We start from the raw sequence: 13,890 nt of genomic DNA, 5'->3' as shown, positions 1-13,890 counted from the left end.
AGGATCCTTTTACAAAATTCAGCATTTTAATGAAAAATGTTTTAAGGAAACCCACTAAAGTAAAACGAAATTCAGAATTTCCCTGTAATGACCGAAAATATCCCACTTTGAATGAAGTTTCTTAAAACTGTTTTATTCGATTTGAAATACGAAAATTAATAAACAATTTTTGAAAGGTCCTACCAGTTTGTTTTTCAGAACTAGACACCATGAAAACGTATGTTGTCAGTTTACTCCTAACACTAAACAAATAAACAACGTTTAGACAATGTTGTGTGCAAGAACTGACGTAACGTTCTGTATATCTTTATAACTTGAGCACAGTACCACATTTTAACATGTGTTAAATACAAAAACGCCGGTGAAAATTCCACCCAATCAGAAAAGCAATTAACTAAAAAATTATCCCTGTAATGAAATATGTTTTTTAATACAAACATAGAACAAAATACAGAACTTAATCAAAATAATGTTCAGTTATGGTTAACATTATTGGGTTAAGAAACTAGTTTATATATGGACGGGTGTTGAGTTTAAAAATTATTAGCTATAAACATTTCGACTTATTTTCTTTTCCTTAGTTTGTATTTTGACTCACATTAACATCTTTATCGGTAGAATCAGCTTACGGTAAACGCTTAAGTGGTTGTCATTTATTTTAGAAAATTCTTGAGTGGACATTTTTCCGTCAGCTACACAAAAGAAAACAGAATATCAGAGTTTTCCGTTGAAACCTTTTCAGAGGAACAACAACAGCATGTTCTCCAAACAACAACTTTCTCAAGATGTGATTTTAATGTCACCGTAAACATCATTTTTAAAGAATTGCTCTCACTTTTCGAACTTATTGTTGTACTTAGTGTTGACAGCCAGTCTATCAGTGGTGTTTAGTAAGAGAATGTCTATATCAGTTATGTTTATACATTTTTACTGCTGGTTACCAGTTTGTCGACAGGGTGCTGGCTACCAGTAGCTACAAACAATCGCTCTCGTAATTATAAATACTTGTTAGGCTTGCAGTATGAACAGTATTTGTAAAGGTTTTTAGGCATATCCGTGTGTTACTCATTTATTATACAAGTATGTTGGTAATATGTTATAACATATCAGCAGCGTTGAGAATCTGTTAAACCTAGGGTAGTATTCTCTGTTGCCAGTCTTGAGAATTTGTTATAATTTGTAGTGTTTTACTCTGCAAGTAATGTTTAAAATCTGTTATACCCTCTATAACATTGTATTCTATCATCGTTGTTAAAAATATGTTCTGTTGTACGTTAGCAGCAATGTTGAACAAAATCTGTTATTATCTATCAGTAGTTGAACTCTGTAATGTTGTATTTAACTATTACTTCAGTTATCCATTATATCAACGTTTGGGAACTTTACGACTTACATAATGTTAAATATAGTCAAACACTTTATTTATTGTTTTTAAAACCTGACTGCTTGTATAGAACACTCATGTTTATGATGAATAGATAATATTATTAAGTGTTAGAGTGAATAACGGTCACTTGTTTTTTTATATATTATTGTAATCAACTTGCAACGCAAGTTAGAAATGTCATAGCTGTTGACTACTTAAAATAGAAGGATATTATATTACGACATACAGTATGACATCGCTTACCTTCAAAGGATTCAACTGTTGAAGAGATAAAAACCTACTGAGCTCATGCATTATATTACATTCGTATAACATCTCATCTGTAAAAAAATATATAAGAAACATTTGACAATGAAACTATAAATACAGTTTTATTGTGTTGATTGAAACTTTGTAACATTTTGAATTATTTTATAATAGATGTGATTCTAAGATCTATACCGAAGGAGAAGGAATTTTGGATATAAAATTAACTGAAAAACTTGTACTAAGACGCATATATTTACAATATTTAACAGTGGTTTTAGATTTTTTGACCAGTCAAAAAATAAATGATATATTGATACAATTTAACTGGTCAATTAACCAACTTGCAATCCTGTATTCAGTTACACTCTGTAATTATAACGTTGTGCTTTATTAGTATGGTTAAAAATTCGATATACTCTATAACTTTATGCTTTTGGTATTGTTAAAAATAGTGTTGTGCTCTATCAACATAGTTAGAGATACAGGTTTTACTCTTTTGTGTTATGTTTAAAATCATTCTTATACTTTACAGTGCTGTGCTTTGTCAGCATTGTTAAAAATTCGTGTTATATTCTATGGTGTTGTGCTTTATCAACATTGTTAAAAACTCTTGTTATATTCTATATATTTGTCAACGTAATTGAAAATTTGTTATACTCTACGGTGTAACTGTTCGTCTTTAAAAGAACTGATCAGTGCTTTATTTGCTTGGATCAACTTATAAACTGAATATGATCTTTCTTGAGGTTGTTTTATAATTTCAATAAACTCACTACACAAACTGATAAAACCACTTGTTATTATAATACCCTCAAGCCATGTGGGCGGAAATGAAATACGCACTTATGAAAGGGAAATTATGTGTATAAACATTCACAATAATGGCCACAAATGTAAGAAACAACGAGAGATAATAACCATAATGTTGTATCTAAACTTGTTTTCTAAGCACGCTCTGAACTGGTACTGGTACGTCTTCAAGAATAGTGGTTTGTTTAGGTCTAAGCTTGAACACTAAAACTTGCTTTTGTATGTTGCCTGTCACCTGTTTTAAATTTTATAAATCAAAATATTAAATTTATATTGAGTCCGAAGTACTTAACGTAACTTCACTGAAATATTGTAAGGAATAAACACGCATCAAAAGAACACACATAATAAACACGCATCAAAAGAACACGCATAATAAACACACACGAAAATCACTACAGCTTTGTCTTTTGTTTTCGGGGGAAGCGAAAAATACTATAATGTTTATAATTATTAAACAAGCATGCTGAATGTTGTAACTGCTTTTCGCATCAAAAACCAGTTTTAAAGGAGATCTAATAATCTTGATTTAGCGCACATATATCTTAAATGTAACAAGTTCTGACGATTGTCCCTTCTTATTAACGTGATGAAATGAGTGATGACGTCATAGGTTGACGTCTTCTGAATTTCCTTCCAAAATGTTGCCTTTTACCAGTATTTTATAAACTTCTTGGTGAACAGGGCATTTGTGTTTACATATTTGATATAAAATAATTAATTAACTGTGGCAGAAATACTGAAACAGAAACAGTAAAGTTGTGAGTGAAAATAGTCTCTTGTTTTAGTGATACCATGTAATGTTGGACAAATATAACTATATATAAACTAATGGAGAAATAACCAACAAATAACACTTGAAAGGGGGGTAAATTCTAGGGCAATTTCCTAAAACGCTTATTACTTTATTATTTAAGTTAAATGCGAACATTTTATCTTGCACAAAACTGTAGTTTCATTAACACTATTCACTTCAACTTCTTATCTGTTCAACGGATTTAATATTAAAACCGAGGAAGCAGAACCGTTGTTAGCAGTGAGGTCACTCAGACCACTCATGTCCTGACTACTTTCTTCATGTCATGTATTTAAAGTTGCTTCTTTTAATTCAGTGCATTACGTTGTTTGTATACAGCATTAGTAGTTAAAATGACATTAAGTTTTCTAAAGTTGTCTGGGGGATCGATGCCCCAGAGATCCCCAGGAATGACATGCTTTACACATATCGTGTGTCACATTGTTTCACAGCAGTGGTCGGACCACTCAAATAATGTTTAGTCATTAATGAAGAGCTACTTTCCAAAACGCAGTATTTAGGTGCAAGTCAAATATTTTATTTAGCTGAAGTCATGTGTCAGTGGATCGCAGTGCTTGCCTTTTGTATCGTCTATACTACTTAATGGTCACCACTAACAATTTAGCACTTACCGGTAATGGAACTTCTTGTTAATGGTCAGTGGTGGAAACTATCTATACTCAGTGATCAGCTCTAATAATATTGTCCTGACTGACCGGTGGTAACATTCTTAATTGTCACTAGCTTCCTGCTGCACTGCACTCATTAATAAAAATGTAATTCTTTTTATCAGTAGAGACAGATTTTCTTCAAGGTCGGTGGTCAATACTTATAAGATTTATCAATAGCAGGAGTCTCCTTAGTTGTTTGCTTGCCTCTCGGTGATGAATAGTGATAAAATAGTACTTACTGACCAGTGGAAAGAGACTTTTTAACGGTCAGTGGCGACTGTTTCCATAACTTAGTTCTCACTCATCAGTGATAAAAGTCTTTTTTTAATCACTGTTTGCTACCGAATCGCTAGGATTTAATGGTAGTTTTAATGATGTGTTACGTACGTATTAATAGCGAACAGTAGTAAGTATTTTATATAAAAAAAACTTTTCAGGTTTTAATGATCAGCGGTGGCTGTTTGTTGCCTGGAGACCTATAATTGTGGAAACTAGTTAACAGAACATTTAACATTTACTACGTCACATAGATTGTTGTGTTACCCGATAACGTAGAGATAGATATCGACAACGTAAAACATCTGTTATCTTATTTACATCAGTAAAAGGGTTTTATCTTTATACTGAGTTGACCTTTAGTTCAAATAGTTTTTCAAATGGACAGGATACATTTTCTTTTAGTAAATCTATGGTGAAACTCAAGATCTCGGATAGTATAATGTGTGGTACGAAACAACCCCAAAAAATTTATAAAATTACTTACTGATGTAGCCAAAAGCTTTTGGACCATCACTGTCATGGCTGCCTTTGTTTCTTTCTGCGTCGCGTCTTACAAGCCTGGCTGTTCAGCTTGAAGACCTGTAAGGGCTCTGTAAGTCCAACCCTTTTAACCCTTTGTTCCCGGAGCCGCGCCCGCCTGGAGCTAGTAACGTCTCTGTGTATAGGATATATATATATGCCAAGCCTATGTTAGCTTAGGTACTGTTAGCTGTACCAGGTTACTCTTAACTAATGGGAATCTTTCTGCAGCTTTCACGCCATCTGTTGTGCCAAGTTGGACCACTTTTTGCCTCTATTCTAGGTTAAAATAATCTGGTAAAAAGACGTACATGGTTCTTTTTTCTAGACGCTGTCTTGTCTGATATTTGTTCTGTAGTTTAACTGTTGCTTCCCACTCACATATTATTAACATTCAGAACCGTATAGTCTATATAGACCATTTGTATATCCCCCGTTTTTCCTACTAGGAGGTAAGTGCGTCTTTCAAGAATTTATTATTTTCTATGAATATTTTATGCCTGTAATGATGTTTCACATGTTCCGTGTTTGAAGTTATGTTTTGTTGTTGTTGTTGTTGTTTTAGCGAACCAACATTTGACGTTTTACTCTCTGTTATTTATGAACAAATGTTTGTGCTTACAGTATGTCTACAAGTGACAAAAAAAAAATCGAAAAAGATTGTTGTCGTAACATGTCTTACGGCCATCTGAAACTTTTTGCCTGTTCTTACCGTACTGGAAAACCAGATGAGAGGGTGTGGAATTGAGAAGGGGATGTACAATAAAAAAAAAAGAAAAAAAGTCCGCGTGCCTGTTGGTATCTGTACTTAATGGAGGAACAGACGGTTTGGTTTGGTGATGAATTGTGTGTCTACTTATTCTTAATGTCTGTGTCGATATAGTTTGCCCTTGACCTTGAGACTGAAAGAAGAGACAGACCCTCTTCAACTTTCAATCGCCACACGTGTGCTTGTCCCCCCTTCTTTTAATACGCCAAGAATGGCGGAAAATTATACTTTGTTTTGTACAGTACCAGTAAATATTATCTTTCTTATCTAGATCAGATTTTTATTAATTATTACGAATTTACAATAAAATTATAGAAATTCCTTTAATAACATGCGTTTTTCATAACATTACTTTCGAATTAATTCTAACCTTGCCAAATTAAAACAAAAATTAGCCTACCCCCTCTTTTCAGGCTTTGCCGTTTAAACATATAAAATGGGATTATAAGCAACTGTAGTAATTGTGTGTAGGGTGAGGTATTGATGACGTAAGTTTTGGTCTTTTTGTTATGAGAGTAATGTTAGAGTTTGTAATTAGTAATTTGTGGCGATTGCTGCGGCAAGCTTGGATTAATTAAAATGTTGTTTTAAAGTGTGTCCACATGTGATAGATACTTGGATCTTAGTATGCTGACACATCTATAATATGTGTGAATACTAGAATGTTTGACTCACAACTTTCACCATTCAGTTGTTGTTTAAAGTAATAAAATAAGACGTGTATGTTATTATTAGAAACTCGTACTATCAAGGCAATGCTGTGAGTTTGTCTTTAACCAAGTATTAGATTTAAGAGAAGCACTTGAAGTAAGATAAAATTCTTGTATCCCAGTCAAGTCAACGAGACCTGGTATTTGGCGAAAGGTCTCATTGGCACTGGATATGTTAACTGTAGTGTTTTGGACATATTATCATATTTTCCTTTACTTTTACATACATGTTCTTAGAATAAATCTAAAATAAATATATATGATTTTCTCCTACTTAAAGTATTTCGGTTATATGTAATACTTCATTATAAACAAACCTAGAGCAATGCAATAAACCAAATAACTGACTAACTTAGTAATTTGCCAGTGATATCTCTGGTTTTGCCAAACTCACATCCTATATTGTTCAAAGAAATGTTGAGATATTCCACTGGTTTGTATTCTACTGGTAGCAGAAACCAAAATATAACAGGATATAAATGAATATAAACATCCTGCTAAAATACTCCGAAGGTCGCGAGTTCGCATCCCGGTTGTGCCAAACATGCTCGCCCTTTCAGCCGTGGGGGCGTTATAATGTGACGGTCGATCCCACTACTCGTTGGTAAAAGAGTAGTCCAATAGTTAGCGGTGGGTGGTGATGACTAGCTGCCTTCCCTCTAGTCTTACACTGCTAAATTAGGGACGGCTAGCACAGATAGCCTTCGAGTAGCTTTGTGCGAAATTCCAAAACAAACATTGCGCAAAATTCAAAACAAACCAAAATACTCCGTTACAAATTACTCGTGTTTTGGATTCAGTTTAATATGTGCTAATTTCGCGTTTAACGAAATGGCAGCGCGCACATACACATTCCCGGAAAATGCTTTTCAAAGAGGATCTGATATGTAATCTGTGTTTAACCGCCAACGAAATTTTGAGGCAACAAAACAAGTCAGCCCTTGCAGTTTTTTGTTTTAAAATCGAACAACTCAGTTTAGCTATCACCAAGCCAGACAGAGCACAGATAACCCCTTGTGTGACTGGGAATAGAATAATATACACACACGTTTATTTTATTTTTTCACTGTGAAAAGAGAAAAGCTCTTAACCTTTGTTCGTATCTATAAGTTCCCATGTGGCTTGTTAATCATTTTAAAATTTTTCTTTTTCTGTGTAAGTACTGTACAATGGGAATCATTTAGGTTAGACGACTTGCAGCTGTTGCCGACCGATACCATAAAGGGTCGCTCATAATCTGCAATAGGCGGTGTAATGAGTTATGGGCCTTTTTTTTTTTTCTCGAAGTATTAAAGCTGCCAACGAACATACGGTCAGATATACTTAAGAAGAGTGACCTATCTATCCTAAGATAGCCTCTATTCCTTTTTTTTTCTCTCTCTCTCTCTCCCGAAATGATCGGTTAAAATAGGCGGAAACTTGCTTGGCTGAATGGTCTTAACACATTTCTCTGTCAATATCCAAAGTAATGTAGTTAAAGAGTTGCACTCTACAGAAGGTGTGTGAGTGTTGTTTGTTTTTTGGAATAAACTAGCATTCTTGAGAAAAAAACTTGGAGTTCTTTGTAACCAGCTGTTTACTCTTAAAAAAAATCTCTAAGTACGAGCTTATTTTTGGACCAATTTTCATCAAATCATTTTCGCTTAATTATGTAACTCCATATATATGTACTAACCCTGTTTGTTTTATTAATCCATCTGTTTTTGTTACGCCATAAATTATTTCGCACCGCCGTCGCTTTCCACAAGAATTAGACTAAATATATATATATATATATATATATATATATATAACAGCAAATAAGCAGAATTGTCATATTTAAGGTAATTTATAAAATATTGAGTCAATTTAATAAAATATGAGCCATGTGAATAATGGTAATTTTTATACTTTATTACCATAGTGGTTTAGTATTTATATAGCGTTCAAACATACAGACAAGTTAAAAATTGCAACTAATAATTACTTCACATTCGCTGTCAAAATTAGTGCTATAGAACGTTGAACGTATAAAATCAAAATGAAGATGGAGTCTGCCTTCAGTTAATTAAAGACAAGTTTAAATCATCAAACTGCTCTCTACCCTTCCCGCCATTGGCTCAAGAGCAAGTCTGAGAGCTTGTAACGTTAAACATTAGGTTTCGATACTCGTGATGAGCTCAGCAAACATAACCAGTTATGTGCTTAAAATCAAACTAGCATCGTAACTCGTCTATTGCACTTGTTAGATTTTCTCTAAATAAATTATTTTTAAAATGTAAAAAAGGGGAGAAAACGGACTGAATCTAATATTATTGATATAAAGAAACAGAACAGTTAAATATTACGTAAGTTTAGCCAGAAAATTGCGGGAAGTCTTTCTCATTGGTTCGAGCGATGGCGATTCTGACAATAACAGCTAAGTTTTAATGTATGTAATTTTACCCTTTTACACAATTTAGCAATAAGTGATGAAATATTTGGATAAAATCTCTGACTATCCTCTAAGTGAATAAGATCAGCTACTTGAACGCCAGAGTGCGCTTGGTAATGGAAACGAAAGCCGCCATTGGTCAGTTCTTATCTTTGTTTATTGTTAAGTGTATTGGTAACGCCCACTTTTATCTCTTTCGTTTTTTATCAGTTAAACTAAAGATATTAAATGGTACGTCATGTGTACGAAATGAACTCGAATAGTTGGAAGACGAACAGTCCTATAAAGACTACGGAGCTGACTAAACAATTATTGGTATTGTTTTTAATATTAAATATCTAACTACGGAAACAGAATGTCAGAGTAACGGTTTTTTTTTTTTTTTTTTTTCTCGTAGCGGTTTATTGTAACATTACAACATTATTTTCTGGACAGACTTCGAAAGAAAATTTAAATAAACGTAAATAACTCTGTTGTTACTAAAGTCACTTTCTGTTGTTAAAATTGTCCACCGTAGTGTTTCTTCTTATTTTTACTAACGTTTTAGAAATTTTTACGTTTGTTTTGGTCAATTGAACTTGAATACCGGATCTTCGCTATTTCATACCTTACGTGAGGTTTTAAAAAAAATATTTTTACTCTTACCATACCAACTAATTTTAATTTTTTACCATGTTAATACCCTCGAGTTCGTGAATTTTCTTTTGATTTTGACTGTAACGTTCTCTTAAGTTTTAGTGTTTTTATGACATTTGAGAAAATTAACCGTTGGTTGAGTTTTAGATCAGGCGTAGCCTAATAGTTAAGGTGCCCAGACTTTGAATGCGAGGATTGAGGATTCGCGACCCAATGCCATAAAAACACCACTCTCCACACTGTGGGCTGTGGGTGTGTTATGAGGGTAACGTGGCGGTGGTTACAGTGAACTAGCTGTCTCTTGTTTAGTCTATTGGGTCAAAATTAGGTGACGGCTGACGAAGATAGCTCTTGGTAACAGGAGTGTGTGTATCTATCAAAAGTGTATTTTTATTTTTCGTCAGCTGTTCGTTATTTATTTTTCGTGTAATCGACCGAATTCCCCACTGAGTCAGCGGTACGTTTATGGGCTTATAACGCTAAAATCCGTGGTCCGATTTCCCCTGATCTATAGAACGCAGGTAATTTGTTCTGTGGATTTGCATTAAAACAAACATAAGTTTTTAGATATTCAGCACTTCAGATTTTATTACGTTTGTTCTCTTTTGAATAATTAGTTTTTCGATTTTTAAATACATATATAAAAATATATATTGGTTGAATTATTTTCAAGACTAGTTGGTTGTTAAGAGCAAAGTTGCACAGTAAAGTATCTGTGCTGTGTCCATAGCGGGTATTGAGATTCAATTTCTAGTGTTATAACTATGCAGATTTATCGTTTAGTCATTGAGGGAAGGCTTTCTTTTATTTATTTACTGTTCAGATACTGTTTTCAATATTAAATATTTCTTTTAAATACAAATTATTTTATGTTCTGTTCTGGATTTTTACTTGCTCATATTCTCTTACTCACAACTACCTTGGATCGTCTTTCGTATATTTACTATTCCAAGTCCCCACCTGGTATAGCGGTAAGTTTACGCATTTACAACGCTAAAATCAGGGGTTTGATTCCCCTCGGTGGTCTCGGCAGATAGCTCGACGTGGCTTTGTGCTAAGAAAACGCACACTATAAAAAGCAAACCATAAAATACTCGCACTTACTATAAAACACACACACTGTAAGATACACATAATTACTATAAAACACAAACAGTATAAAACATACGTACTACAAAATACACATATTATAAAGCACACAACGCACACATGCACTATAAGACACAAAGATACTATAAGATACACACATTATAAAATATACACACTATAAAACACACATACTATTCCAGATTCTTTTAAATATTTACTATTTTAAATTATCTTGGTATTTTTAACTTCATATATTATCTTCGATATTTACCAAATAAAATTATTTTATTGATATATGTAAGATAAATTTCTTTTCGATGTGGCCCGGCATGGTCAGGTGGTTAGAGCTCTCGACTCATAATTGTCACACCAAACATGCTCGCCATTTCAGTTGTAAGAACGTAATAATATGACGGTCAATTCCAATATTTGTTTGTAAAAGAGTAGCCCAAGAGTTGGCGGTGGAAGATGGCCAGCTGCCTTCCTTTTAGTTTTACATTGCTAAATTACGGACGGCTAGCGTAGATAGTGCGTGTAATTTTACGCGAAAATTCAAAAGAAACCTTTTCACATATAATATTGAGATTAACTGTAGTTAATATTAACTATTTACAACATATTGTATGATTATATTCATATTTATTGTTTTGTATTCTAGTTCGGATATGCACAGTTTCAAATTAATATAGACATTTATTACAAACCTCTTAACAAATACTTACTACTTAAATTCTCTTTTGGATAGTTAATATTCTCTTCGGTATATTTTACCTGTTTATAATTATTTCTGCAAGTGAACTTCCTCTAGTTTACATACGTGTGAATCAAAACTATTGATGAATATTTTAGCCATATCAGTGTTTATTTTAGATAGCTTGGCTATAGGTATGTAGCCCCCCACCCCCTCATTTAGCATAGCGCGAAATTTGAGGGCTTATACCCACAAAATATGAGGGCCTGATACTCACGGTGGGAGAATCACAGATGGCCCACTGTGTAGTTTTGTAATTAACAGAAAACAAAGAACAAAGAGTATATCGAACCTAATTATCTAAATATCATAATTCCTCTCGTTGAGAGAAATTAAGAATTTTTCTTATTTCTCCGAAACATGTGGAACGAAAATGTGTTTTGACTAAACAGTATGCAATTAACTTAATGTATTTCCATTGTAAGTTATAAACCAGGCTGTTTATTTACACATCGCCATAATGGATCGCTATATATTAGCATAACACCAAATGCGTCATTAAAGTTTTCTAATCACACAATTAAAATATATTTACTAAAGTCGTCAATAACTACCACTTAAAAACACTACATATTTCCACATCTTGTTCACGAGCTATTTACAAGTATGTTATTTTCAATACATACACGTTTGCTGAAAGTCTTGTGATATTATGTTTTTACCTTATTTACATAACTGACCAGGGAACCTCGATAGTCGATCACGCCATACACCAACTACAAACAACAAATCCACAGTTTTATTTGATAAGACTGTAATTCTAGTTTAGTCTCACAATATTACAGCTATGGTAAATATTAGAGAATCGTGTTGAAAATAATAACATTAAAACAAAAACGAACAGGGACGAAAATCTAGCAAGTCATTGTTTTGGTGTACGTGGCGTGACGTGTTGTGAAGGTCGGCCAGTAAGTTATGTAAGTAACATGAAAACATAACATCACGTGACTAGCAACAAATGTATAAATAATCAAAACAGCTGTACTGCAAATAACTCTTCAAGACGACGTAAAAACGTCGTGTTTTTCCGTTAACCTCTTTAATGAATATTTTTAATTGTATGATTACAAAATGCTATAATTTAATTGTTAATATGATTTCAATACAATCTATATTTTACTATGTTACATTAATATACCTTACTTTGTTTCACTTTATATTATCGGCTAGGCATGGCCAGGTGGTTAAGGCACTCGACTTGTAATCTGAGCGTCGTAGGTTCGAGTCCCTGTCACACCAAACATGACCTTTCAGCCGTGGAGGCTTTATAATGAGACGGTCAATCCCAATATTCGTTGATAAAAGAGTAGCCCAAAAGTTGACGGTGGGTGATGATGACTAGCTGCCTTCCCTCTTGTCTTACACTGCTAAATTAGGGACGGATAGCGCAGATAGCCCTTGAGTAGCTTTGCTCGAGATTCAAAAGGAACAAACAAACTTTATATTATCATAGTACAGTCTAGGCTGTTTTCTCATAATTTAACAAACTACGTCTTAAAACAGATCATCACAATAAAAGTTATGATTTACTCGGGACTATTGTCACTTGATGGTTAGGGCATTCGATTTGTAATATTCAAGTCGTGAGCTTGAATTTCGTCACCGAACTTGCTCGCCCTTTCAGCCATGCGGTGTTATAATGTTACGATCAATCCAACTATTTGTGGGAAACAGTAGCCCAAGAGTTGGTGGGTAATAGTGATGACTAACTGCTTTTCCTCTAGTCTATCACTTCAAAATTAGAGACAGCTAGTGCAGGTAACCCGCGAATAGCTTTATATTTTGCTATAAATTATCATATCTCGGAGTAGAATGTTTTGTGTAGATTATCGTATCGCACATATTAGGTTCTTTTGCTATACGTTATAATAATACAGACGATAATGCTTTACTGTACATTATCAAAATACAAACTAGACTATTTCTCTATACTTTATCATAATACACGCTAGACCACTGTACAATATTGTTGAAAGCTAAATTTTCATTAATTTCTTTGTTAGCTAAAAATCAAGAAGTTTCCTTGATCGAGTAGAATTGTTCAGTAAGACTTGGTGCTTCTTTAAAGTTATCAGAAGATTAATCAGTATTTGTTATCAATCAAGAAATTTTGTATTAAATGCATCAGTATGTTAGGTCTATAACTTGCGTTAATGTAAAGATAGCCCATAGTAAATGTTATTGATGAAATAAATTAACTTGCTGTCCTTACACGGCGTTGACATTAGTTTAACCAAGTCAACGAGATGAACATATCTAACAATAGAACGCATTATAATACTGGTGTCAAAAGTGGGATTATTTGGGTATAAGTTAAATTGAATTTTGGCCAATTTTCAACGTGAACGTGACGACAACCTGATCGCGAAGCGAGCTTGAAACCTTATGAGAAATTATGAAACAGTTAAAAGAAGGTCAAGAACAAAAATTAAATTAAGAACTACAAAAGAAAGAAAATATAAAAAATAAACATCAAGAGACAAGACAGTAGAATTTATAAGAATAATTAAAAAACAGACAATATTGAAAACGAAATTAAACATGATTGAAGACAAGATTGACGAGCTATTAAAATATACAGAGGAATTACGACAATAATATTGAATAATTACAGAAATATATCAAAGATTTACCAAAAGACTCTAACGTCAACACTGAAGGAATGCCACAGAAATACTATTACAACCTGATTAGCATAACATCAATGACAGACTAAAAAGAACATAACAATTAGTAAATGCAAAGGTTAAGCCGTTCATACATCTTTCGGGCCGGCATGGCCAGATGGGTTAAGGCGTTCGGCTCGTAATC

General features: G+C 33.4%; 1 long non-coding RNA gene across 1 annotated transcript; it reads right to left on the bottom strand.

The window, feature by feature from the left end:
- Positions 1 to 587: 587 nt before the first annotated feature.
- On the bottom strand, positions 588 to 4,976 carry LOC143250915 (uncharacterized). The gene is made up of 3 exons (XR_013028433.1): positions 4,677 to 4,976; positions 1,631 to 1,707; positions 588 to 692 (listed from the first exon to the last, which is right to left on the bottom strand). It is a non-coding gene; the product is annotated as an uncharacterized LOC143250915 (long non-coding RNA).
- Between the last annotated feature and the right edge of the window lie 8,914 nt (positions 4,977 to 13,890).

The sequence above is a fragment of the Tachypleus tridentatus genome, chromosome 5 (assembly GCF_004210375.1).
Source record: "Tachypleus tridentatus isolate NWPU-2018 chromosome 5, ASM421037v1, whole genome shotgun sequence".
In the NCBI taxonomy this organism is placed as follows: domain Eukaryota; kingdom Metazoa; phylum Arthropoda; class Merostomata; order Xiphosura; family Limulidae; genus Tachypleus; species Tachypleus tridentatus.
Note: the sequence above shows the minus strand (reverse complement) of the source record. Positions and strands in the feature narration are given on the sequence as shown.